This window comes from Diadema setosum, chromosome 5 (assembly GCF_964275005.1).
Source record: "Diadema setosum chromosome 5, eeDiaSeto1, whole genome shotgun sequence".
NCBI classification, from domain to species: domain Eukaryota; kingdom Metazoa; phylum Echinodermata; class Echinoidea; order Diadematoida; family Diadematidae; genus Diadema; species Diadema setosum.
In genome coordinates, this window is record NC_092689.1 from 42,605,700 (window position 1) to 42,633,468 (window position 27,769).

Here is a 27,769-nt window from a genome sequence, read left to right on the forward strand (position 1 = left end):
CAATACAAAGAAAATACAAGGGGAATTCAATAAAAATTTATTTTTCATGAAAATTACACATTCCATCAACTTGATACTGACATATGTTAGGGATAGCAATTATTCCCCCTGCTTTCTGAAAGCGGTTAGTCAAGTACTCTTTCATTTTGCTAGAAAAGTGAATTTTTGTGGAATTCCCTTTATATTTTCTTTATATTGCTGTCCACTCATACGTCATAACCTCTAGTAGTCTCCTTACCCAGCAGTTCCAATACCAAAACTTCAAAAATTCATAACTTTTGCATCGATTGCCCCATTTTACTCAAACTTTCACTGATGTGTTATACTAATGATAATGCTTTTACTCAATCCACATTGCCCTTTTGGTTTGCGTTCCCTTTAAGTACACAGTGAAATCACAAAGATTCCCCATGGATTCCCAGCGATCTTTCCTTCGTGCTCTGCTATAACAGCCAATCTATCAACACATAACATGTATTATTTCGTTATCATGGATTGCATAGATTGGAAATGGTTAAGGATGGCTGGGTTACATATTGGGCCTTGAAAAACATGCAATGCCCCGAACGAAAAAGCGATTCTCAGGTTTGAATATTGCCATGATCGACCAATTTCACGTTCAGAATGATGATTTCACCTTACCATATTAAGGGATTATAACTGGAATCATACAAAGCATTCTGGGTAAGTGACTGGCATTTGTGCAGCTGGCAAGAAAACAACAACAACAACAATACAACAACAACAACAATAACAACAACAACAAAACAGAACAAAAACAAACCCCGAAAAACAAAACAAAACAACAACAAAACCGTTTGATGGATCATCTAGTTTGTGCGTGAGACCTTGTAGCTTTAGTTTGTTTGTTGTTGCTGTTTTTTGTCTGAATTATTTTTACAGCAACGAGCAAGAGACAAAAGTTTGCTCATAGATTTGCCTTTAAAGATATTCTTTCCGGGCCTACTCCGAAAACGCCTATGTTGTTATACACCCTTTAATAGTACACGAGTCCTGTAATTGAACTCCTTTATAACCGCGCAGTAGTGTTATGATTATAGGCCCAATTGTGACATTCCATCACCTTTGTGGTACGATCAGCATAACGTGGGGTTCATGCGCATCCAACAGTCCAACATAATAATCATTATCTGTGTTATTAATTCTTTTCATAGATTAATGAAAGCTTGATGAGCCTCTACCTGATCTTTTGTTACTGCCTTTTAAAAGGCAAAGACAAATATGATGTTTGTTTTTTTTTTGTCTACTCTATACAACTTCAGGAATTTATGAAAAAAAAAAAGGAGGAGAAACAATAATGACATAAAACGATATTCCCAGAATCTCTATGATCGCATGTAAGTGACAGCAGTTTGATTTCAGCAAGCTTTGAACGTAGATGGCGCCAACACACATTACGGGCTGGCAATGCCAAAATAGATAACTGAACACTTGAACCGTCGAATTATCCACAAAATTTACAATTCAAAGAGACAAGAGGAAGCAAGGAACGAAGTCAACAGAGAGGGCAAGAGTCAGACATACAGATAAACAGAACTTGCTGACCAAACAGTCGTCAACAGGAGCACACCAGAAATGAAGTAACTCTGAAATGCTGTGAGTATAAAAATGCAGAGCACAAGAGTCATTACTTCGACATTACCGCTTACTTATACACTGTATATCTATCTGTTCATTACAGTATTATGTTTGCATTCATTAAATTATCCTGCAGGGTTGGCCTATTCAGTTTTACAAAACTACTTTACAAAGGCGCCCTGCAGTTTTACACGGATTTATACTGCATGAAAGTACACAGAACATAACTTACATAAATTAAACAAATCAACTTACAAATAGAGATTGAATCAAACAATATACATTATATGTATCAAGCAGATACAAAGTCAGAATATCAACTATATATTAGTTGAACTGGAAGACACGAAGATATACGAACGCACTCAACAAAAGGCGGAAGACAAGAGAGAGAGAGAGAGAGAGAGAGAGAGAGAGTGACAGAAAGAAAATTTTTAAAAGTGCATTCATTGAATGGATACTGACTTGCGCATTCCTTCCGCTCAAAAAAACACAAAAACCAAAAAACCAAACAAATTCTAAAGCTTTGAAATATGTTTTGAAACAATGGCTGGAAGTGCAATCCTAAACATTACTAAGAAGTGCATTGCACGTAAGATAGTGGCAACATATTATATAAACTAGACTCGGAATTTGTCAAGACTGACAAATTAGGTGATCCGATTTTTTTTTTAATCAATGATTCGAGTCCTGATCGCAATAGGCATGACCATATAGATTTTATCTGTGTTTAGAGACATTGGCCGTGTGATATTTGGATTCTCATTTAGAAAAGAGAGTGAGGTCTACCATCTTTGGTACCAAATTCGGTATAAACCAGGGAGGTACCTCCCTGGTATAAACTATAACGAAGATACAGAATGAAGTACATTTGACCATTGACCCAACTTTGCACAGCCAAGATGGCATCTGAGCAAAAAGTGGTTATTTTGTGAAATGATCCTTGTAACATGGTCTTTACGTGTGCAAAATATGGGAAAGATAGGACATGTATTCACCAAGATACAGGTTGAAACATTTATGACCTTTGACCCTAATTTACATACCCAAGATGGTGTCTGATCAAGTAGTTGTTATTTTATGAAATAATGTACGTGACATGAACTAAACATGTGCAAAATATGGGCGTGATAGGGGCTGTTTTTCTTGAGTTATTGCAAAGAAAGTTGTAGAAAGAAAGAAATATCTCAATACATCGAAGATAAGTTTGATTTCAACCAAGTTTCTTGACGTGATCTCGGCGTCGTATGAAAAAATGGAGGGTATAGTCACGATAGCCCAAAGTCTGAGCTACAACATATTAAAATCTGGGAGAAATTCACAGAAGAGTAAGTGAGCTAGTGTTCGATAAAGACCGTCATGTCAATTTTCATTTCCAGAAAAATTCCCTCCCATAGAGATAACACGTTAACTGGTTAAATTTGACAAGGTTACATTATATCTAATTTCACGAGGTGAAGACATCATCCGATTAAAACTTTGATTGAAGAAAACTTAAAGAGTATTACATTGGCTACAACATACTAAAATCTGGAAGAAATTCACCAAAGGGTAATTGAGTTAGTCGTCGATAAAGACAATCATGTCAATTTTCACATCTAGAAAAATTCCCTCCCATAGAGATAACACGTGATAATGAAGATAAAGAAAGAAGTACATATGACCTTTGACCCTACTTTGCACAGACAAGATGGCGTCTGAGCAAAGAGTGGTTATTTTGTGAAATGATTCTTGTAACATGTTCTTTACGTATGCAAAATATGGGAAAGATAAGACATGTATTCACCAAGATACAGGATGAAACATTTTTGACCTTTGACCCTAATTTACATACCCAAGAAGGTGTCCGATCAAGTAGTTGTTATTTTATGAAATAATGTACGTGACATAAACTAAACATGTGCAAAATATTGGGCTGATAGAGCTTGTTTTTCTTGAGTTATTGCAAAGAAAGTTGCAGAAAGAAAGGAATATGAAAATACATGGAAGATAAGCTTTAATTTCAACCAAGTTTTTGGGCATGATGCCGACTCCGTATGAAAAAACGAAGGGCACACTTACGATAGCCCAAAGTCTCAGCTACAACATACTAAAATATGGGAGAAATTCACCGAAGCATAAGTGAGCTAGTGCTCGATAAAGATAGTCATGTCAGTTTTCATTTCCAGAAAAACTGCACTCCCATAGAGATAACACGTAAACTGGTCAAATTTAACAATGTTACTTTTAATCCATTTTTACGAGATGATGCCGTCATCCAATCAAAATGTTGTTATTATATTACCGAAAGAGCATTTAATAAGCTACAACATACTGAAATCTAGGTGAAAATTGGCAAAGGATTAGTGAGATACGCTCGAATGAACTTAAAATTTGATGACGTCATTTTGAAAATTTACTTTTTTTACTTTATTAAGAAATTATATATCTTTTAATCATTTTTTCAGCATCGTCAACCCATGAAATGACATGTACAACTCATCAGCTTTCAGAATATGTAAAGAAAATGGGGGGGTCACCGTCCATCCTGACGAGTAAAATCGGATTTGAAATTGGCGGTTTTTTGGCATTGTTGGACTGTATATCGCCATTGACGCGCGCGCGGAATTTCAACTTTGACGGGTCTGTATGACGTCATATTGAGTCGGATTGACTTGAAACTTGGTAGAAATATTCCTTGACATTTCAGGCATCCGATAAGTGTGAAAAAACGGGAAATTTCTATTGCATATGAGCTGTGCGTGCGTATATATGCGCGCGCGTACGCGTCCGTCCAATTTTTTCAATTTTTCAAAAAATGCTCCAAATGGTCTGAAACGTGTGCAAAAAAATTTTGAGCTCGATTTGAGCATACAAATATTTCTACGCGCGCGTACGCGCACGTTTTAAGAGAAAATATGAATTTTGAGAATATGAGTAGAATCCGCATAACTTGAAATATATGTGACGTAAATTTCATTGAAAAACTCCATTCCATTAATGAGATATGAATGAAAATGTGTTTTCATATAATGACGTCATAGTGACGTCACGGTCGACTGATCACTATGATTTTATTTGACCCGTCGTCTTTGGGACATGATACATATATGGTATAATTTTGACATTGATAGGAAGAACACTTTCTGAGCTAATCGATACACAAATTTTGTCCAGAAATAAAGAAAGAAGAAGAAGAAGAAGACCCAACAAAGAATCCGTACAGATACAGAAGGTGATCCGAGAGGATACTCGGATCACCTAATGAATTTCTTTTATATTCTGTCCTTGGGCGAGGTACAGCCAACAGAAACAAGCGTACCAAACTAGCGTAGCATGATACAGTAGTATTATTAGGTGATCCGAGAATCCTCTCGGATCACCTTCTGTATCTGTACGGATTCTTTGTTGGTTCTTCTTCTTCTTCTTCTTTATTTCTGGACAAAATTTGTGTAGAGGTTAGCTCAGAAAGTCCTATTCCTATCAATTTCAAAATTATACCATATATGTATCATGTCCCAAAGACGACAGATCTAATGTATAATAGTGATCAGTCGACCGTGACGTCACTGTGACGTCATTATATGAAAACACATTCTCAATCATATCTCACTAATGGAATAGAGTTTTTCAATGAAATTTACGTCACATATATTTCAAGTTATGCGCATTCTACTCATATTCTCAAAATTCATATTTTCTCTTAAAACGTGCGCGTACGCGCGCGTTGAAATATTTGTATGCTCAAATCGAGCTCAAATTTTTTTTGCACACGTTTCAGACCATTTGCAGCATTTTTTGAAAAATTGAAAAAATTGGACGGACGCGTACGCGCGCGCACATATACGCACGTACAGCTCATATGCAACAGACATTTCCCGATTTTTTACATTTATCGGATGTCTGAAAAGTCAAGGAACATTTCTAGCAAGTTTCAAGTCAATCCGACTCAATATGACGTCATACGGGACTGTCAAAGTTGAAATTCCGCGCGCGCGTCAATGGCGATATACAGTACAACAATGCCCAAAAACCGCCAATTTTAAATCCGATTTTACTCGTCAGGATGGACGGTGACCCCCCATTTTCTTTACATATTCTGAAAGCTGATGAGTTGTACATGTCAGTTTATGGGTTGGCGATACTGAAAAAGTGATTAAAAGATATCAAATTTCTTAATAAAGTAAAAAAAGTAAATTTTCAAAATGACGTCATCAATTTTCAAGTTTACTTGGGCGTATCTCACTTATCCTCTGCCAATTTTCACTCAGATTTCAGTATGTTGTAGCTTATTAAATGTTCTTTCATTAATGTAATAACAACATTTTGATTGGATGGCGGCATCACCTCGTAAAAATGGATTAAAAGTAATCTTGTCAAATTTGACCAGTTTACGTGTTATCTCTATGGGAGAGCAGTTTTTCTGGCAGTGAAAATTGACATGACTATCTTTTTGGAGCATTAGCTCACTTATGCTTCGGTGAATTTTTCCCAGATTTTTAGTATGTTGTAGCTGAGACTTTGGGCTATCGTAAGTGTGCCCTCCATTTTTTCATACGAGGCCGGCATCACGTCGAAAAACTTGGTTGAAAATGGCACGTGGCTTCGATGCAGCGTCATTTTGCTTAATACACAGGGCCTATGGAGCATGAAATAGGTCATTGCATAGCGCATCCGACTCGTAATCCTAAGGTCCCTGGTTCGAGCCTCACCCTTGCCAATATTTTTTTATTTTTTTTTTCCAAACTCTTTTTTCTCCTTTTTCTTTATTTAGTCTTAATCTCCCTTCCTAACTTTATCTTTTTCTGATTTTTTAATGCTTCTCCTTCAAATTTCTATAAAGTAACATAATTTTTTCTTTATTTTTCTTTCTTTCTACTACATTCTGTGCAATAGATGAAGAACAACAATGGTTATCAATCCCATATTTTGCACATGTTTAGTTCATGTCACGTACATTATTTCATAAAATAACAACTTCTTGATCGGACACCATCTTGGGTATGTAAATTAGAGTCAAAGGTCATAAATGTTTCATCCTGTATCTTGGTGAATACATGTCCTATCTTTACCATATTTTGCACACGTAAAGACCATGTTACAAGGATCATTTCACAAAATAACCACTTTTTGCTCAGATGCCATCTTGGCTGTGCAAAGTGGGGTCAAAGGTCATATGTACTTCTTCCTGTATCTTCGTTATGACGTGTTATCTGTATGGGAGGGAATTTTTCTAGATGTGAAAATTGACATGATTGTCTTTATCGACGACTAGCTCACTTACCCTTCGGTGAATTTCTTCCAGATTTTAGTATGTTGTAGCCAATTTAATACTCTTTAAGTTTTGTTCATCAAAATTTTAATCGGATGATGTCTTCACCTCGTGAAAATGGATATAATGTAACCTTGTCAAATTTAACCAGTTTACGTGTTATCTCTATGGGAGGGAATTTTTCTGGAAATGAAAATTGACATGACGGTCTTTATCGAGCACTAGCTCACTTACTCCTCGGTGAATTTCTCCCAGATTTTAATATGTTGTAGCTGAGACTTTGGGCTATCGTCGGTATTCGCTCCATCTTTTCATACGACGCCGAGATCACGTCAAAAAACTTGGTTGAAATCAAACTTATCTTCGATGTATTGAGATATTTCTTTCTTTCTGCAACTTTCTTTGCAATAACTCTAGAAAAACAGCCCCTATCACCCCCATATTTTGCACATGTTTAGTTTATGTCACGTACATTATTTCATAAAATAACAACTACTTGATCAGACACCATCTTGGGTATGTAAATTAGGGTCAAAGGTCATAAATGTTTCAACCTGTATCTTGGTGAATACATGTCCTATCTTTCCAATATTTTGCACACGCAAAGACCATGTTACAAGAATCATTTCACAAAATAACCACTTTTTGCTCAGATGCCATCTTGGCTGTGCAAAGTTGGGTCAATGGTCAAATGTACTTCATTCTGTATCTTCGTTATAGTTTATACCAGGGAGGTACCTCCCTGGTTTATACCGAATTTGGTACCAAAGATGGTAGACCTGACTCTCTTTTGTAAATGAGAATCCAAATATCACACGGCCAATGTCTCTAAACACAGATGAAACCTATATGGTCATGCCTATTGCGATCAGGACTCGAATCATTGATTAAAAAAAAAAAAATCGGATCACCTAATTTGTCAGTCTTGACAAATTCCGAGTCTAGTTAGGTGATCCGAGAATCCTCTCGGATCACCTTCTGTATCTGTACGGATTCTTTGTTGGTTCTTCTTCTTCTTCTTCTTCTTCTTCTTCTTTATTTCTGGACAAAATTTGTGTAGAGGTTAGCTCAGAAAGTCCTCTTCCTATCAATTTCAAAATTATACCATATATGTATCATGTCCCAAAGACGACAGATCTAATGTATAATAGTGATCAGTCGACCGTGACGTCACTGTGACGTCATTATATGAAAACACATTCTCAATCATATCTCACTAATGGAATAGAGTTTTTCAATGAAATTTACGTCACATATATTTCAAGTTATGCGCATTCTACTCATATTCTCAAAATTCATATTTTCTCTTAAAACGTGCGCGTACACGCGCGTTGAAATATTTGTATGCTCAAATCGAGCTCAAATTCTTTTTGCACACGTTTCAGACCATTTGCAGCATTTTTTGAAAAATTGAAAAAATTGGACGGACGCGTACGCGCGCGCACATATACGCACGTACAGCTCATATGCAACAGAAATTTCCCGATTTTTTACATTTATCGGATGTCTGAAAAGTCAAGGAACATTTCTAGCAAGTTTCAAGTCAATCCGACTCAATATGACGTCATACGGGACTGTCAAAGTTGAAATTCCGCGCGCGCGTCAATGGCGATATACAGTACAACAATGCCCAAAAACCGCCAATTTTAAATCCGATTTTACTCGTCAGGATGGACGGTGACCCCCCATTTTCTTTACATATTCTGAAAGCTGATGAGTTGTACATGTCAGTTTATGGGTTGGCGATACTGAAAAAGTGATTAAAAGATATCAAATTTCTTAATAAAGTAAAAAAAGTAAATTTTCAAAATGACGTCATCAATTTTCAAGTTTACTTGGGCGTATCTCACTTATCCTCTGCCAATTTTCACTCAGATTTCAGTATGTTGTAGCTTATTAAATGTTCTTTCATTAATGTAATAACAACAGTTTGATTGGATGGCGGCATCACCTCGTAAAAATGGATTAAAAGTAATCTTGTCAAATTTGACCAGTTTACGTGTTATCTCTATGGGAGAGCAGTTTTTCTGGCAGTGAAAATTGACATGACTATCTTTTTCGAGCATTAGCTCACTTATGCTTCGGTGAATTTTTCCCAGATTTTAGTATGTTGTAGCTGAGACTTTGGGCTATCGTAAGTGTGCCCTCCATTTTTTCATACGAGGCCGGCATCACGTCGAAAAACTTGGTTGAAAATGGCACGTGGCTTCGATGCAGCGTCATTTTGCTTAATACACAGGGCCTATGGAGCATGAAATAGGTCATTGCATAGCGCATCCGACTCGTAATCCTAAGGTCCCTGGTTCGAGCCTCACCCTTGCCAATATTTTTTTATTTTTTTTTCCAAACTCTTTTTTCTTCTTTTTCTTTATTTAGTCTTAATCTCCCTTCCTAACTTTATCTTTTTCTGATTTTTTAATGCTTCTCCTTCAAATTTCTATAAAATAACATAATTTTTTCTTTATTTTTCTTTCTTTCTACTACATTCTGTGCAATAGATGAAGAACAACAATGGTTATCAATCCCATATTTTGCACATGTTTAGTTCATGTCACGTACATTATTTCATAAAATAACAACTTCTTGATCGGACACCATCTTGGGTATGTAAATTAGGGTCAAAGGTCATAAATGTTTCATCCTGTATCTTGGTGAATACATGTCCTATCTTTACCATATTTTGCACACGTAAAGACCATGTTACAAGGATCATTTCACAAAATAACCACTTTTTGCTCAGATGCCATCTTGGCTGTGCAAAGTGGGGTCAAAGGTCATATGTACTTCTTCCTGTATCTTCGTTATGACGTGTTATCTGTATGGGAGGGAATTTTTCTAGATGTGAAAATTGACATGATTGTCTTTATCGACGACTAGCTCACTTACCCTTCGGTGAATTTCTTCCAGATTTTAGTATGTTGTAGCCAATTTAATACTCTTTAAGTTTTGTTCATCAAAATTTTAATCGGATGATGTCTTCACCTCGTGAAAATGGATATAATGTAACCTTGTCAAATTTAACCAGTTTACGTGTTATCTCTATGGGAGGGAATTTTTCTGGAAATGAAAATTGACATGACGGTCTTTATCGAGCACTAGCTCACTTACTCCTCGGTGAATTTCTCCCAGATTTTAATATGTTGTAGCTGAGACTTTGGGCTATCGTCGGTATTCGCTCCATCTTTTCATACGACGCCGAGATCACGTCAAAAAACTTGGTTGAAATCAAACTTATCTTCGATGTATTGAGATATTTCTTTCTTTCTGCAACTTTCTTTGCAATAACTCTAGAAAAACAGCCCCTATCACCCCCATATTTTGCACATGTTTAGTTTATGTCACGTACATTATTTCATAAAATAACAACTACTTGATCAGACACCATCTTGGGTATGTAAATTAGGGTCAAAGGTCATAAATGTTTCAACCTGTATCTTGGTGAATACATGTCCTATCTTTCCAATATTTTGCACACGCAAAGACCATGTTACAAGAATCATTTCACAAAATAACCACTTTTTGCTCAGATGCCATCTTGGCTGTGCAAAGTTGGGTCAATGGTCAAATGTACTTCATTCTGTATCTTCGTTATAGTTTATACCAGGGAGGTACCTCCCTGGTTTATACCGAATTTGGTACCAAAGATGGTAGACCTGACTCTCTTTTGTAAATGAGAATCCAAATATCACACGGCCAATGTCTCTAAACACAGATGAAACCTATATGGTCATGCCTATTGCGATCAGGACTCGAATCATTGATTAAAAAAAAAAAAAAATCGGATCACCTAATTTGTCAGTCTTGACAAATTCCGAGTCTAGTTAGGTGATCCGAGTATCCTTCGGATCACCTTCTGTATCTGTACTGATTCTTTCTTTATTTCTCCTCAAAAGTTGTGTATCGATTAGCTCAGAAAGTCCTCCTCCTATCAATGTCAAAATTACACCATATGTGCATCACGTCCCAAAGACGACGGGTCAAGTAAAATCGTAGTGATCAGTCGACCGTGACGTCACTATGACGTCATTATATGAAAACACATTCTCAATCATATCTCATTAATGAAAAAGAATTTTTCAATGAAATTTACGTCACATATATTTCAAGTTATGCGCATTCTACTCATATTCTCAAAATTCATATTTTCTCTTAGAACGGGCGCGTACGCGCGCGTTGAAATATTTGTATGCGTCAATCGAGCTCAAAATTTTTTTGCACACGTTTCAGACCATTTGGAGCATTTTTTGAAAAATTGAAAAAATCGGACGGACGCGTACGCGCGCGCGCATATACGCACGCACAGCTCATATGCAATTGAAATTTCCAGTTTTTTCACTTTGATCGTATGTCTGAAATGTCAAGGAATATTTATACCACGTTTCAAGTCAATCCGACTCAATATGACGTCATACGGGCCCGTCAAAGTTGAAATTCCGCGCGCGCGTCAATGGCGATATACAGTGCAACTAAGCCAAAAAACTGCCAATTTTAAATCCGATTTTACTCGTCAGGATGGACGGTGACCCCCCATTTTCTTTACATATATTGAAAGCTGATGAGTTGTACATGTCATTTCATGGGTAGGCAATGCTCACAAAATGATTAAAAGATATAAAATTTCTTAATAAAATAAAAAAAGTAAATTTTCAAAATGACGTCATCAAATTACAAGTTCACTCGAGCGTATTTCACTTATCCTCTGCCAATTTTCTCCCATATTTCAGTATGTTGTAGCTTATGAAATGTTCTTTCATTAATGTAAAAACAACATTTTGATTGAATGACGTCATCGCCTCGTAAAAATGGATTGAATGTATCCTTGTAGAATTTGACCAGTTTACGTGTTATCTCTATGGGAGAGCAGTTTTTCTGGCAGTGAAAATTGACATGACTCTCTTTTTCGAGCACTAGCTCACTTTTGCTTCGGTGAATTTTTCCCAGATTTTAGTATGTTGTAGCTGAGACTTTGGGCTATCGTAAGTGTGCCCTTCATTTTTTCATACGACGTCGGCATCACGTCGAAAAACTTGGTTGAAAATGGCACGTGGCTTCGATGCAGCGTCATTTTGCTTAATACACAGGGCCTATGGAGCATGAAATAGGTCATTGCATAGCGCATCCGACTCGTAAACCTAAGGTCCCTGGTTCGAGGCTCACCCCTGCCAATATTTTTTTTTCAATTTTTTAAACACTTTTTTTCTTCTTTTTCTTTAGTTAGTCTTAATCTCCCTTCCTAACTTTATCTTTTTCTGATTTTTTTATGCTTCTCCTTCAAATTTCTATAAAATAACATATTTTTTCTTTATTTTTCTTTCTTTCTACTACTTTCTGTGCAATAGATGAACAACAACAATGGCTATCAATCCCATATTTTGCACATGTTTAGTTCATGTCACGTACATTATTTCATAGAATAACAACTACTTGATCAGACACCATCTTGGGTATGTAAATTAGGGTCAAAGGTCATAAATGTTTCATCCTGTATCTTGGTGAATACATGTCCTATCTTTCCCATATTTTGCACACACAAAGACCATGTAACAAGGATCATTTCACAAAATAACCACTTTTTGCTCAGACGCCATCTTGGGTGTGGAAAGTGAGGTCAAAGGTCATATGTACTTCTTTCTATGTCGTCGTTATGACGTGTTATCTCTATGGGAGGGATTTTTTTTTTAATGTGAAAATTAACATGCTTTTCTTTATCGAGCACTAGCTCTCACTTACCCTTCGGTGAATTTCTCCCAGATTTTATGTTGTAGCTAAGACTTTGCATTTTGCATCTTGGTGAATACCTGTCCTATCTTTGCCATATTTTGCACACGAATATAGACGATGTCGCAAGAATCATTTCACAAAATAACCACTTTTTCCTCAGATGCCATCTTGGGAGTGTAAAGGTGGGTCAAAGGTCATATGTATTCTTTGCTGTATCTTCGTTATTAAGTGTATACAGAATTGGTACCAAAGATGACAGATATGACTCCCTTTTCTAAATGAGAATCCAAACCTCACACGGCCAATGTCTCTAAACACAGATGAAACTTGTATTGTCATGCCTATTACGATCAGGACTCGAATCATTGATTAAAAAAAAAATCGGATCACCTTAATTTGTCAGTGATGACAAATTACAATCTCTAGTTCTTCTTCTTCTTCTTCTTCTTCTTTATTTCTGGACAAAATTTGTGTAGAGGTTAGCTCAGAAAGTCCTCTTCCTATCAATTTCAAAATTATACCATATATGTATCATGTCCCAAAGACGACAGATCTAATGTATAATAGTGATCAGTCGACCGTGACGTCACTGTGACGTCATTATATGAAAACACATTCTCAATCATATCTCACTAATGGAATAGAGTTTTTCAATGAAATTTACGTCACATATATTTCAAGTTATGCGCATTCTACTCATATTCTCAAAATTCATATTTTCTCTTAAAACGTGCGCGTACGCGCGCGTTGAAATATTTGTATGCTCAAATCGAGCTCAAATTTTTTTTGCACACGTTTCAGACCATTTGCAGCATTTTTTGAAAAATTGAAAAAATTGGACGGACGCGTACGCGCGCGCACATATACGCACGTACAGCTCATATGCAACAGACATTTCCCGATTTTTTACATTTATCGGATGTCTGAAAAGTCAAGGAACATTTCTAGCAAGTTTCAAGTCAATCCGACTCAATATGACGTCATACGGGACTGTCAAAGTTGAAATTCCGCGCGCGCGTCAATGGCGATATACAGTACAACAATGCCCAAAAACCGCCAATTTTAAATCCGATTTTACTCGTCAGGATGGACGGTGACCCCCCATTTTCTTTACATATTCTGAAAGCTGATGAGTTGTACATGTCAGTTTATGGGTTGGCGATACTGAAAAAGTGATTAAAAGATATCAAATTTCTTAATAAAGTAAAAAAAGTAAATTTTCAAAATGACGTCATCAATTTTCAAGTTTACTTGGGCGTATCTCACTTATCCTCTGCCAATTTTCACTCAGATTTCAGTATGTTGTAGCTTATGAAATGTTCTTTCATTAATGTAATAACAACATTTTGATTGGATGGCGGCATCACCTCGTAAAAATTGATTAAAAGTAATCTTGTCAAATTTGACCAGTTTACGTGTTATCTCTATGGGAGAGCAGTTTTTCTGGCAGTGAAAATTGACATGACTATCTTTTTCGAGCATTAGCTCACTTATGCTTCGGTGAATTTTTCCCAGATTTTAGTATGTTGTAGCTGAGACTTTGGGCTATCGTAAGTGTGCCCTCCATTTTTTCATACGAGGCCGGCATCACGTCGAAAAACTTGGTTGAAAATGGCACGTGGCTTCGATGCAGCGTCATTTTGCTTAATACACAGGGCCTATGGAGCATGAAATAGGTCATTGCATAGCGCATCCGACTCGTAATCCTAAGGTCCCTGGTTCGAGCCTCACCCTTGCCAATATTTTTTTATTTTTTTTTCCAAACTCTTTTTTCTTCTTTTTCTTTATTTAGTCTTAATCTCCCTTCCTAACTTTATCTTTTTCTGATTTTTTAATGCTTCTCCTTCAAATTTCTATAAAATAACAATTTTTTCTTTATTTTTCTTTCTTTCTACTACATTCTGTGCAATAGATGAAGAACTACAATGGTTATCAATCCCATATTTTGCACATGTTTAGTTCATGTCACGTACATTATTTCATAAAATAACAACTTCTTGATTGGACACCATCTTGGGTATGTAAATTAGGGTCAAAGGTCAAAAATGTTTCATCCTGTATCTTGGTGAATACATGTCCTATCTTTCCCATATTTTGCATACGTAAAGACCATGTTACAAGAATCATTTCACAAAATAACCACTTTTTGCACAGACGCCATCTTGTCTGTGCAAAGTAGGGTCAAAGGTCATATGTACTTCTTTCTTTATCTTCATTATGACGTGTTATCTCTATGGGAGGGAATTTTTCTAGATGTGAAAATTGACACGATTGTCTTTATCGACGACTAGCTCAATTACCCTTCGGTGAATTTCTTCCAGATTTTAGTATGTTGTAGCCAATGTAATACTCTTTAAGTTTTCTTCAATCAAAGTTTTAATCGGATGATGTCTTCACCTCGTGAAAATAGATATAATGTAACCTTGTCAAATTTAACCAGTTTACGTGTTATCTCTATGGGAGGGAATTTTTCTGGAAATGAAAATTGACATGACGGTCTTTATCGAACACTAGCTCACTTACTCTTCTGTGAATTTCTCCCAGATTTTAATATGTTGTAGCTCAGACTTTGGGCTATCGTGACTATACCCTCCATTTTTTCATACGACGCCGAGATCACGTCAAAAAACTTGGTTGAAATCAAACTTATCTTCGATGTATTGAGATATTTCTTTCTTTCTACAACTTTCTTTGCAATAACTCAAGAAAAACAGCCCCTATCACGCCCATATTTTGCACATGTTTAGTTTATGTCACGTACATTATTTCATAAAATAACAACTACTTGATCAGACACCATCTTGGGTATGTAAATTAGGGTCAAAGGTCATAAATGTTTCAACCTGTATCTTGGTGAATACATGTCCTATCTTTCCAATATTTTGCACACGCAAAGACCATGTTACAAGAATCATTTCACAAAATAACCACTTTTTGCTCAGATGCCATCTTGGCTGTGCAAAGTTGGGTCAATGGTCAAATGTACTTCATTCTGTATCTTCGTTATAGTTTATACCAGGGAGGTACCTCCCTGGTTTATACCGAATTTGGTACCAAAGATGGTAGACCTGACTCTCTTTTGTAAATGAGAATCCAAATATCACACGGCCAATGTCTCTAAACACAGATGAAACCTATATGGTCATGCCTATTGCGATCAGGACTCGAATCATTGATTAAAAAAAAAAAAATCGGATCACCTAATTTGTCAGTCTTGACAAATTCCGAGTCTAGTTTCTCGTATGAATTGTGATTCGACGTATACGACATTGATAAATGCACATTGGATTATCTACAGCATGATGCTCGCCCAAATTGCCTTAAAAAAAATGAAAACATTTAAACTCTTTACTGAGCTATGGTGTGTCCTCGGTGAAGAAATGACAAGGTGGTAATTTGATTGATCGATCGATCCATCGATCGATCAACCGGCCGTAGGTATGTTCAACACAAACAACAACAATGAAATTACTTCCTCTCTCCCATCATTGATATCTTATATTGGGAAAGTCTCCCCACTTTAAGAATGCAGGGTAATTAGTGAAATACTCAGTAAAAGTTGGGCAAGAAAAGGGAAAAACAGGAATGATTTCTTTTTTAATCGCCACTCTAACAATGCGAAAAAAGGCAAGAATCTTTAGAAATCTAAATTGTCATTGATATAAATGTACAAAAAATTCAACTCGATTTCAATTGCACAGCTAGTATTGGAAAAGGAAAAGTACACTCTCTGCATGCTCTGTAAACAAACAAACAAAAAATCAAACGTATACCATGTTCTGCTGGACAAGATAGAAGAATAGACATACTTATACAAATGACTTGATAAATAGCATATGAAAACTTGAATATGTCTGCGTACATAATTGTGCTAAACTGTTGACCTGGCTATTCAGTGCTGCAATGCCTGTCACTCCCATAATATTCTTCTGATTCGCCAAACACACATCTGGCTTTTCGCAGGCCCGGCTTTTCACTTGATTATGTGAAGGTGGCAAACAAGCAAACTCTTATAGGTAGCATCAGGTGATGTACTGTATCAGCGAAAATGTGTGTGTGTGTGTGTGTGTGTGTGTGGAGGGGGGTGGGGGTGGGGGTGTTCTCTTTTGTGTTAAGAGCTTAAAATTAAATTCTAGCGAAAAATCTACTTTAAACGTTGCCAATGTACTATTGAGCAAACCATATTATTCGGTTTGCTTATGTGCTTTGCTATCAAAGTAATTCCCAAATGTTCGTACAATTATTATAGTTTATTGAGCAACAGAGCATCTGATTGTGGCCTTAAAATATATTCTCATATTTTATGTCTCACATCAAAAAAAAAAGTTACATTACTCACCCCATGTTCCCTGCCACACCCTATAACCAACAGATCCTCAAAAGGATGAGCCTTGAAAGGTAACCAGTCAGTCACCCCGATGGTCGCACCGATTCCAAAATGGAAGAAATCAACAATCATTTGAGACTCATAAATTCGTTTCAATGACGACCAATCTTGCCCAGCATAATGTAGAACCAACGAGAGTTAGTGTTATTGATTGATTAATGAGTGATCAATCTATCATCAATTGATTTATCGAGTTATCTATTATCTATTCTTTTCCCTTTCCTTTAAGTGTTTCTATTATTCATCTTTTTACTTATCTTTATTGTAAGAGGACATTTCGATGGTAATCTGTCTGATAATATGAAAACAACAATTGTGAAGAATAGAAGAGTTATAGAGATTCCTCCGACAAAATGTTCTCCAACTATCTAATGACAAGCAGTGAGTGATAATGACATTATTACAATGAAAATTATAATAATGATAAGCATAGTGATGACAGTGGTAATAATAATCAGAAGATGACAAAAATGCGAGATTAATATAGGAGAAACACCAGTTTTGCCATCAAGCTCTCACGTCATCAAAATCGATATCAATAAAAAAATGATGATTAACTTTGATTCCTTGGTTTATGTCCTGATAGATTAATGATCTCGCGATAACAAAAGGTTCAGAGGAATAAATGAACTTGTCACAAAACCCAACAAACACAAAAGTACAGAAGGAAACGTTCAGATGTTTTTTTTTTCACCAGGAATCACTCATTACGTGTGTGTGTGTGTGCGTGTGTATGTGCGTGCGTGCGTGCGTGCGTGTGTGTGCGTGTTCAGATCAATAAATACCAAATAATTTTTCTATTACGTTCATGACCCTACCCTAAATTACCCTAAATAAGCATGATATTTATCAATGCCTTCAGACAGATGTTAATATGTTTGTAGATAGCTCAGTGCAGCTGAATAGCGGTAGATGACGAACTGTAAAGGTATAGCGTACTGATACTAGAACAATCTTGGACATCTCTCAAAGTCGCGTTATTCGTTTTGTTTTCGTTTTTTCATTGTTCTACGGTATCCTTTTATCTCTGAAAACGTAATACCACATCAAAACGCTGATGATTGTGAGTACTAGAATGATGACTGAGACGATGAGAGCGACGTACTGGCAGCGATACTTTCTGCAGTAGTACCTCATCAGAAGTTTCCGTCCCGTCCGCTTGAACTCACGTGCCTGTAACCATGGTGACAGAGATAAGGACAGGAATACTGAAATTTGAACCTAACTGACTTTAAAGGGGAAATCCAGTCCAATAATAAGTTAGTCTGAAAAAAAAATTAAAATCTTACGAGTTCGACGGTAAAGATTTGACCGAAATCGGATGAAAAATAAAAAAAGTTATGAAACTTTGAAGTTTTGCTAATTTCTGCAAAATAGTTCTACTTCAGTTCAGTTCAGTTCAGTTCAGTTTTTATTTCTGCATTTCAAAATCAGTACAAATCAACAAATCAACAAAATACTTATATAGTCATTTACACAGCTAATATTCGTAACGTTTGGATCTTACATACATTTTCTTTCTTTTTTTTTTCAAGAACGAATATCATATATGAAAGGAAGCAATAGGAAATGATAAAAATGAAATGCAGGGGACCATCATCATAAGCTAAGCTTGACGAGGAAGATGGCCCCAGGTAAAGAGATACATAAAGAAAATCTTGCCACTCACTGAGTGGGGGTAATTGTGCAAAGGGCACAATAAAGAGATACATAAAGAAAATCTTGCCACTCACTGAGAGGGAAGTAAATTGTGCGAAGGACGTGCGGTGCAGTGCGGTGTGCATTGTGTTGGGATGAATCTTGGTTTGTACGTTGAGTGTTATTTTGTGTATCAGTGTGATGAGGTGAATGTTACTTCAGTTATGGCCCTGAACTCATTGTTTAGGGTGTTTGTTGACCAGGTGGTATGAATATTTATGTGTCAGAAGTATACTGGATTATGAGGGTGTTTTTTAGTTCTCGTTTGAAAATGTTCAACGACGTGCATTGTTTTAAATGAGGGGGTAAAGAATTCCAAATATCTGGTCCATTATGTTTTAATGATTTTTGAGCTAAAATGATTCTGGGGTTTTCGAGATGGTAATCGGACGATGACGTGTTGGATATGAATGAACGGTGGAATTTGGAGTGAAAAGCCATCAAAAATTTTTGGAAGACAATTAAATGTATATTTATACATAAAAACAGCAGTTTGAAAGATGTGAAGATCCTCAATTTTCAATGTTTTTAGTTGACGAAATAGGGGATTGGATGGGAATAAGTAACGGGAATTAGTAATCAAACGTACAGCACGTTTTTGGAGGGTAAGAATTGGATTAATTTTAGTTGAGCCACAGTTTCCCCAAACGATATTGCAGTATGTGATTTGTGGAAAGATCAATGCATTGTATAGAATAGTCAGGGAATTTTGAGAAATGAAGTTTTTCAGTCGATATAAAATTCCTACAGTTCTCGAGACAGACATGTGGATATTATGAATGTGATCGTTCTAAGTTAAACTCGAGTCAATTGTGATTCCTAAAAATTTAGTAAATCTTACTTCAGTTAAGGATAATCCATCAATATTAATATTATAACTGCTGTTAATGTTCTGTGAAGCAGTAGGTTTGAAACGTATAAAATTTGTTTTAGAGACATTAAGGGATAATTTATTACATATAAACCATTGGGAGACTTTGTCTATTTCCGTGTTCAGAGTATCAAACAGTGTTTCAAGGTTCTCATGGGAGTAAAAATATTAGTATCATCCGCAAAAAGTATAAATTTAAGAGTTTTTGATGTATTTATAATATCATTGATATATACAAGGAACAGTAGGGGGCCAAGAATTGATCCCTGGGGAACACCACATACAATATTAGAATTCGGAGATTTAGATGACTTAAATAGTACATATTGCTTTCTGTTGGATAAATAATCAATAATCCAAGAAAGTGCTAAACCACGAATACCATATCTTTTTAATTTGTAAATTAATATATCATGATCTATGGTATCAAAAGCCTTTGATAAATCCATAAAAATTCCTATACAGTGTTTTTTATTTGCAAAAGATTCAGTAATCTTATCTAACAATTGAATTATAGCTAAATCGGTGGAATGGCCCTTTCTAAATCCAAACTGATTAGGTATAAGTAGGTCATTTACATGAAGAAAAATGTACAGGCGTTTATGAATAATTTTTACCAGAATTTTGGAAATACTAGGTAATAACGATATTGGTCTATAATTTGTTAAAAGAGAAGGGTCGTCTGTTCTTTTGAAAATTGGAACTACTTTCGCAATTTTTAATGAGTTTGGGCATATTCCAGAAGACAGTGAAAGATTAAAAATGTAAGATAAAGGTGTGGTTATTTGTTTGATGATTTTCTTCAGTATATAAACACTTATTTCATCATGGCCACTAGATCTACTTGGCTTTAATCTGTTAACAATCTCCAGTATTTCTTCCTCATCTGTTGGGGTAAAGAAAAGAGATTTGTCGCAGTTTGGTGGAAGAAATTCAGTAAAGTTTGAATGAACATGTTTGTTTTTTATTTTTGAAGCTAATTGGAGGCCAATATTTACGAAGTATGAGTTAAAAGCATCAGATATTTCATCAGGGTTTGAGAGTTCTTTGTTGTCATTATAAAAAACGGACGATGTTTCCTTATTATTTTTACCTGTTATTTCATATATAGTTTCCCATAAACCATTTACGTTATCCTTTTGATTATCAAACTTCTCGGAATAATACATTTTACGAGAAATACGAATCAAATTACTGAGTATGTTTCTATACTTTTTGTAATCTGTAAAATGTTTTGTATTGTGGGTAGTAATCGCCAATTTATACAATTTATTACGGGTTTTTATGGAATTGATGATTCCCTTTGTAATCAAGGGATGTTTGTTCTTTCTACGTGTTTTTTTCTTAACTAAAGGAATGTTTTTTTCGATAATAATATAAAAGTTTATCTAAGAAAATATCATAAGCTTTATCGGCGTTATTTTGAAAATACACTTCTTGCCATTCTTCCTTCACTAAGTCAAGATTAAGTACTTCAATATTCTCGTCTGATTCTTTTCTGTACATTATTGGCCTGGGTTTTGAAATACTTTTGACGTTTTCAGAATAACGAAGAATAATGAATATCGGTAAATGATCAGATATATCATAATATAAGATACCATTAATGAATTTATCTACAGAAAAGTTATTAGAAAAAATATTATCCAACAAGGTTTTAGATGTTTGGGATATTCTTGTTTGGTTATCAATATGGGAATGGAAAGCATATGAAAAAAGAATGGTTTTCAATTTTACCGCTAAAGTATCTATTTTCGTCATGTCAATATTATAGTCGCCCATAATATAAATTTCCTTATTTTCTTGTGTAATCGTTGTTACGAATTTGCCCATATAATCACTTACCAATGCCGTTCTATGTTTTATGATCATGTGCATGCGATCACACGTGCGCGATCGCGAATGTTTGTAAACACTTCTTGTTATGTAATCTCCTTTCGAGTCATTCGTTTCGAACCGCAGCCTTACACACTTCGCCCAGGTTGAGTATAATGTTATGAATATATTAAGCTGGGCGTGCCTGACGGAATTTTCCATGTATGTAATAATGTTCATGAAAAAATGCATTGGTCGTGTCAGTCGACAATCAGACTCCGGTTAGAGAGGACCGTTATGACTTTCTCAACGTCCCGTCCATGGTTTTGGGAGAAACCGCTCTCCCTGAGACAAGTATTCTGCGGACTGAGTTAAAGTGCTAAATAGCAGGATAATCTAGGAGGTTCCAACCTGCTTCTAGCCCGTTTCCCTTCGACGACGACAGCGTCGATAAGTTTTCGTTGACTTGGCCAGGCGAACCACCAGGCGGTCTGGAGCCAACGCCCACCTGTGACTGCTACACGGCAACTAGTGGGAGCCACGCCGAGGTCGATCCAGGGCGTCGAGACTGTGTGAGTGGCAACGCGCACCTGGCGGCCAACGCCCTTCTGCCCGGCGTAGTCGCGGAGCTGCAAGCTGACCCGAGTAAGATAGCGTTGCCTGCTGATCCGACGACGTCCCCGTGCATCGACGACGACGCGTTCTCCACGTGATATGATAGCGTCTGGCGTCGCCTCCCCGTCACGTCGCAGATGAGTTGGGCCCCGACGTTGGTTCTGTTAGGGTAAAACCCTGGCCAGGTATCACATAATCTGTCTTTGACTAACTTAAAGTTAATCCGGTTATCTTTTGTTGAAACGATCCAATCTAACATTCAATTGTTATGGTTAATTTCGCTGTAATGTTTTGAACAATTATCATTATTCCGGTTGGAAACTGATTGTTAAGTAAATTTTTAATAAAGCTCCGGAAGATTTGTTCATTTCAATTCACTGTGACCGCCTTGCATTCATTTGTGTGATCTTGACCGTAACAAAGTGGGGGCTTGTCGCTGGAGCCGAATTTCGCAAGCCTTATGCAGTAGGTTATATTGTTCGAATTAGGTCTAAATAAGCTTGTTTTGTGCTCCTGTTCTACTGTTGCAAAGTTTGCAGTCAAGTTTTCATTGATGTGTTAAGTATTGTGTATACTGTGCCATATCGAGGGAATTTTCAGTGCAGGATTTTTTGGACGGTGATGTTTTTCTGCCAAAGATTAAACAGTTGAGAAAGGCTGAATTGAAAGAGGTGGCATGTCACTATTGTTCCAAGAAGGGACATGTTCAGATACAATGTTGGAAGCTAGAACGGGATAGTAAAAAGCAGGGTACCAAACCCGTACTTGCAGTTTTAGGAGAAAGAACTTGTGCTGCTATTTTTGTGCATAACCGTCTTGAAATAGTGTATAGAAATATTAACCCTGGAAGTGTAGATAACATGTCTGAGTGTTACCATGGCTTCGTGTCAAAGGGTGTGGTTTCTTGGCAGTCTGATGACGGTGCAGTGCAGTCGGTGAGAATCCTGCGGGACACCGGAGCAGCACAGTCTCTCCTTGTAGGTGATTTGAATAAATTGCCTGCTGATGGTTCATCTTGTGCTAGTGCACTGATACAGGGTATTGATGGAACCTACGTTTCTGTACCTTTGTATAGGATTCACTTGAAGAGTGACTTAGTCACTGGAGTAGTTATGGTTGGTGTGGTTCCCGGTCTGCCCATGGATGGGGCTGATTTGTTGATGGGGAACGATTTGGCTGGGAGAAAGGTCTCAGTCTCACCAATTGTGTCAAGTGATCCGGTAGTTGAACATGAAACTGAAAAGTTGCTTGAAGAATTCCCGGATGTATTTCCTGTTTGTGTGGTGACAAGGTCACAGTCAGGTCAGGCGAAGCAAGACGAGGCAGATGATTTTGGGTCTGTAGATGACTCTGTTCGGTTGGCAGACACGTTTTCTGCTATCTTCGATGATGTTTCTGCTCAATCTAGTGATGACAAGTGTTGTCGTTCTTCCCTGATTGCAGCGCAGCAAAAAGACCCAACACTTGAACGTTGGCTTCTTACTGTTGTTTCCGAGATTGAAGCTGCTAGCATGCCGGAGTGCTTCCACAGGAGATCCGGTGTGTTGATGAGGGAGGGGCGGCCCCCCTGATAGACCGGCCAGTGTAAGCTGGTCAGGGGTATATAGCGAATAGTGTTGCCAGTGAACTATCGTAGGGAGATACTGAGAGTTGCTCAGGAAATTCCCATGAGAGGTCACGTTGGCATTAGGAAAACTCAAGCAGGAGTGTAGTTTCTCGTTAGAGTACGAAGTAGGATGGGAATGTTCATTTTTCGTGTAAACGTATCAAGTTTTGGACACGTGGTTAGTTTCATTCCCGCCATTCCCTATTTTTTTTGTGAGTGAAAAAAAGAAGAGATAATTGAAATCATGAGGAATACTAGGTTGTGTCGCATTCCAAACTGGAAGGATTGAAATGAATTTCAAAGAATGGAGAAACGATGCTCAAATGTTTTTTTTTTTGTGTGTGTGTGTGGAAGGACACGATACCAACAAAAGTATTTTGTAAAGGAGACATAAAATGGCTCCTTTTGAAATATTATGGTGTTTCCCTTTAACAGGAAACGTTTACAGTAACTACTCCCCAAACTGTTACCGGTATTTGTATGAAAACATTATGTGCAAACATGAAAGGAGCTTATGATACAGGTCTGTCACAATACAGACAGAATGCCAAATTTATAGCAAAGCGAAGAGATGATGTTGTGAAACACATGCGATAATGTTCTCGTGTTATCATGATTTGAACTGGTTAAATAATGTGTATTCTCTGTGCATTTGAGCCATTCTGTGAGTAGTTGCCTTATATAGTGAGTGGATACCCTAAGAAGTTCAGAAATAGCCGATGTTTGTTATTTGTTACAAATTATGCACGATGATGAAGTTGAAATTTGTAACGTGTTTTGATATAACGAAACTATTATTTTATAGCAACGAAAATATTACTTCAGAGCAATATTTTCTCTCTTAGGGGTGGGGGTGTTACGAATTTGCCCATATAATCACTTACCAATGCCGTTCTATGTTTTATGATCATGTGCATGCGATCACACGTGCGCGATCGCGAATGTTTGTAAACACTTCTTGTTATGTAATCTCCTTTCGAGTCATTCGTTTCGAACCGCAGCCTTACACACTTCGCCCAGGTTGAGTATAATGTTATGAATATATTAAGCTGGGCGTGCCTGACGGAATTTTCCATGTATGTAATAATGTTCATGAAAAAATGCATTGGTCGTGTCAGTCGACAATCAGACTCCGGTTAGAGAGGACCGTTATGACTTTCTCAACGTCCCGTCCATGGTTTTGGGAGAAACCGCTCTCCCTGAGACAAGTATTCTGCGGACTGAGTTAAAGTGCTAAATAGCAGGATAATCTAGGAGGTTCCAACCTGCTTCTAGCCCGTTTCCCTTCGACGACGACAGCGTCGATAAGTTTTCGTTGACTTGGCCAGGCGAACCACCAGGCGGTCTGGAGCCAACGCCCACCTGTGACTGCTACACGGCAACTAGTGGGAGCCACGCCGAGGTCGATCCAGGGCGTCGAGACTGTGTGAGTGGCAACGCGCACCTGGCGGCCAACGCCCTTCTGCCCGGCGTAGTCGCGGAGCTGCAAGCTGACCCGAGTAAGATAGCGTTGCCTGCTGATCCGACGACGTCCCCGTGCATCGACGACGACGCGTTCTCCACGTGATATGATAGCGTCTGGCGTCGCCTCCCCGTCACGTCGCAGATGAGTTGGGCCCCGACGTTGGTTCTGTTAGGGTAAAACCCTGGCCAGGTATCACATAATCTGTCTTTGACTAACTTAAAGTTAATCCGGTTATCTTTTGTTGAAACGATCCAATCTAACATTCAATTGTTATGGTTAATTTCGCTGTAATGTTTTGAACAATTATCATTATTCCGGTTGGAAACTGATTGTTAAGTAAATTTTTAATAAAGCTCCGGAAGATTTGTTCATTTCAATTCACTGTGACCGCCCTGCATTCATTTGTGTGATCTTGACCGTAACATCGTGTTGAGGCATTCATCAAAATTTTCTAAAAACGTTTCGGTTTTATGATTTGGTGGTCTGTATATAACACCAATTATCTTATTTTTCATTTTATCATTGATGATTTCCACAAACAGGCTTTCACAACCTTCAATATCAATATCAGTTCTTATTTTTACTCGCAATTCGTTATATATATATAGGGCTACCCCTCCCCCTCTACCTCTCTTACGATCAGAGCGAAATATTTTATATCTATCAAGGCTAAACAAATTTGGAGACGTGTGCCCTAGCCAAGTTTCAGTTATACCGATTGCGGAAAAGGGAAAATTTTGTAAAGAAAGAAGAAGTAGTTCAAATGAATCAAAATTTTTGTTTAAGCTTCTAGCATTCCAGTGGAATAAGCTAAAATCTTTAATGGGGTTATAATTAGTGTCATCATTCCTATTTGTGGAATTACTACGGGAATTATTAACATGACTTGCAGTGGAATCAAGTGAAGATTTGAACATATTATTAAAATCCGAAATAGTGTAATATTTACTGTGATTATTTATGATACCCTGGTCAGGATGGTCGTTGTTATGAGTCATTATGAGGATTTGAGTGGAAAGTTGAGAATGGTTGTTCTGGGGCCATGTATTTTTGTGTAGTACGTTGCAATGTCTGTGCGTGAATGTAAATGTGAGTGTGTGCATGTGTGGGGGTGTGCAGTGCATGTGAGTTGATAATAACAATAATGATACTGATACATTTTTACGTTATACAATAGAACAAATGTTACATCACATAGTCTCGCTAAATTTATGTCTACAAAAGTAAATGGAATCCTCCTACACTTAACGTTGGTGAGGTAAATTCGTATGCGTAATATGAAATAACAATGATTATAAAAGAAGACAAGGCGCTTATATGGTAATAACAGAAATATAATTACTCCAATAATGGCATACGAACGAGGTGTTCTAACAGTTAAGGTAAAAAAAAATAGATTGGTTCTTTTATACAGAGTCATGCTGACAAGCCCCTTCAAACGTCTATGCATTTACGTAGAGATAGTTTGTGAAGGTGAGACATGAAGGAGGAATGTACATCTGGAGGAAAATTCTTGTGTCAAACTACAATGTAAGAGTTCACAAGTTTACAAGAGTGCAAACGGAACATTCTTGAGTGATTTATAACTGTGCACGGACACAGTCTTGACAAAAATAAAGAATTTTTATGTTATACAATAGAACAAATGTTACATCATGTAGTCTCGCTAAATTTATGTCAACAGTCTACAGTGTACATGAATATGCAAATGAGTAAGCTGACCATATCATAACCTCACAATTTTCCATTGATCGTGTACAAAAAAAAAAAAATGACGAAAATTCAATGTTTCTGTCATTGAAGTCTGAGATGTGATGTTATTCCTAGTTGAATAACATCAGAATAGTACGAATATAGATTTGCCATTCCTTAATGTGAAGATAGTATCAACTGGAGTTATAGAGACTGATACAAACAAACCACTGGTAAATCATTATTTTTACTTATAGGAAAAAGGTGTACATGTATATATGGAAGCAGCTGTAACAGTGTTGTGCTATTCCCTGCTTGTCCTTTTTAAAGACTATGTTACTAAAATAATACCATGAAGAGTGTTATTTTGCAAAGAGACAAGGAAAGATTGATGTACATAACCGTATATGGGAACCACTCAGCGGTACTATTGAGCTTTAATCATTCACACTGAATGTTTCGCCATGACATTTTCATGTTTGTTTGTTTGTTGTTGTTGTTGTTTCTGTTATGGCATAGATTTCAATAATTTAGATTGTGTAAATGCGCTTACCACAAAATTGGCATGTCGTTAGCAACCTTCAAGCTATCTCAGCTCCTAACATTCCTTTCCATTATAAACTCACAAAGATAACATACATCACGAGAAAAATGTGAATGTATACAGACGCCGAACAAAATTTAGTAATTGTCATGTATCTCTCAGCTGTGATTACTTCAAGAATGTGCTGAGTACCAAATAAAACATCACTTGGATTAAAAAACAAAAAAAAAACAAAAAACAAACTTCAGAATAGTGCATCAGATAGATATATCAGGATTTGAGCCTCGGGCATAACCGCGAAAAACTCGAAATTTTATATACAAACTGAACTCCTCAAAAAAAGTTTGGAAATCTGACTTCAGTTGTAAATCTCTCCAGTTTGTAAGTACTATACAATGCATGCTTGATATCAATGGAAAAATTATTAAATTCTCTTTAACATGATAGCCTACTCATGAACAAGAACGGTCCTTAATGAATGAGAATGGTCGTGAAGAGTATAGAG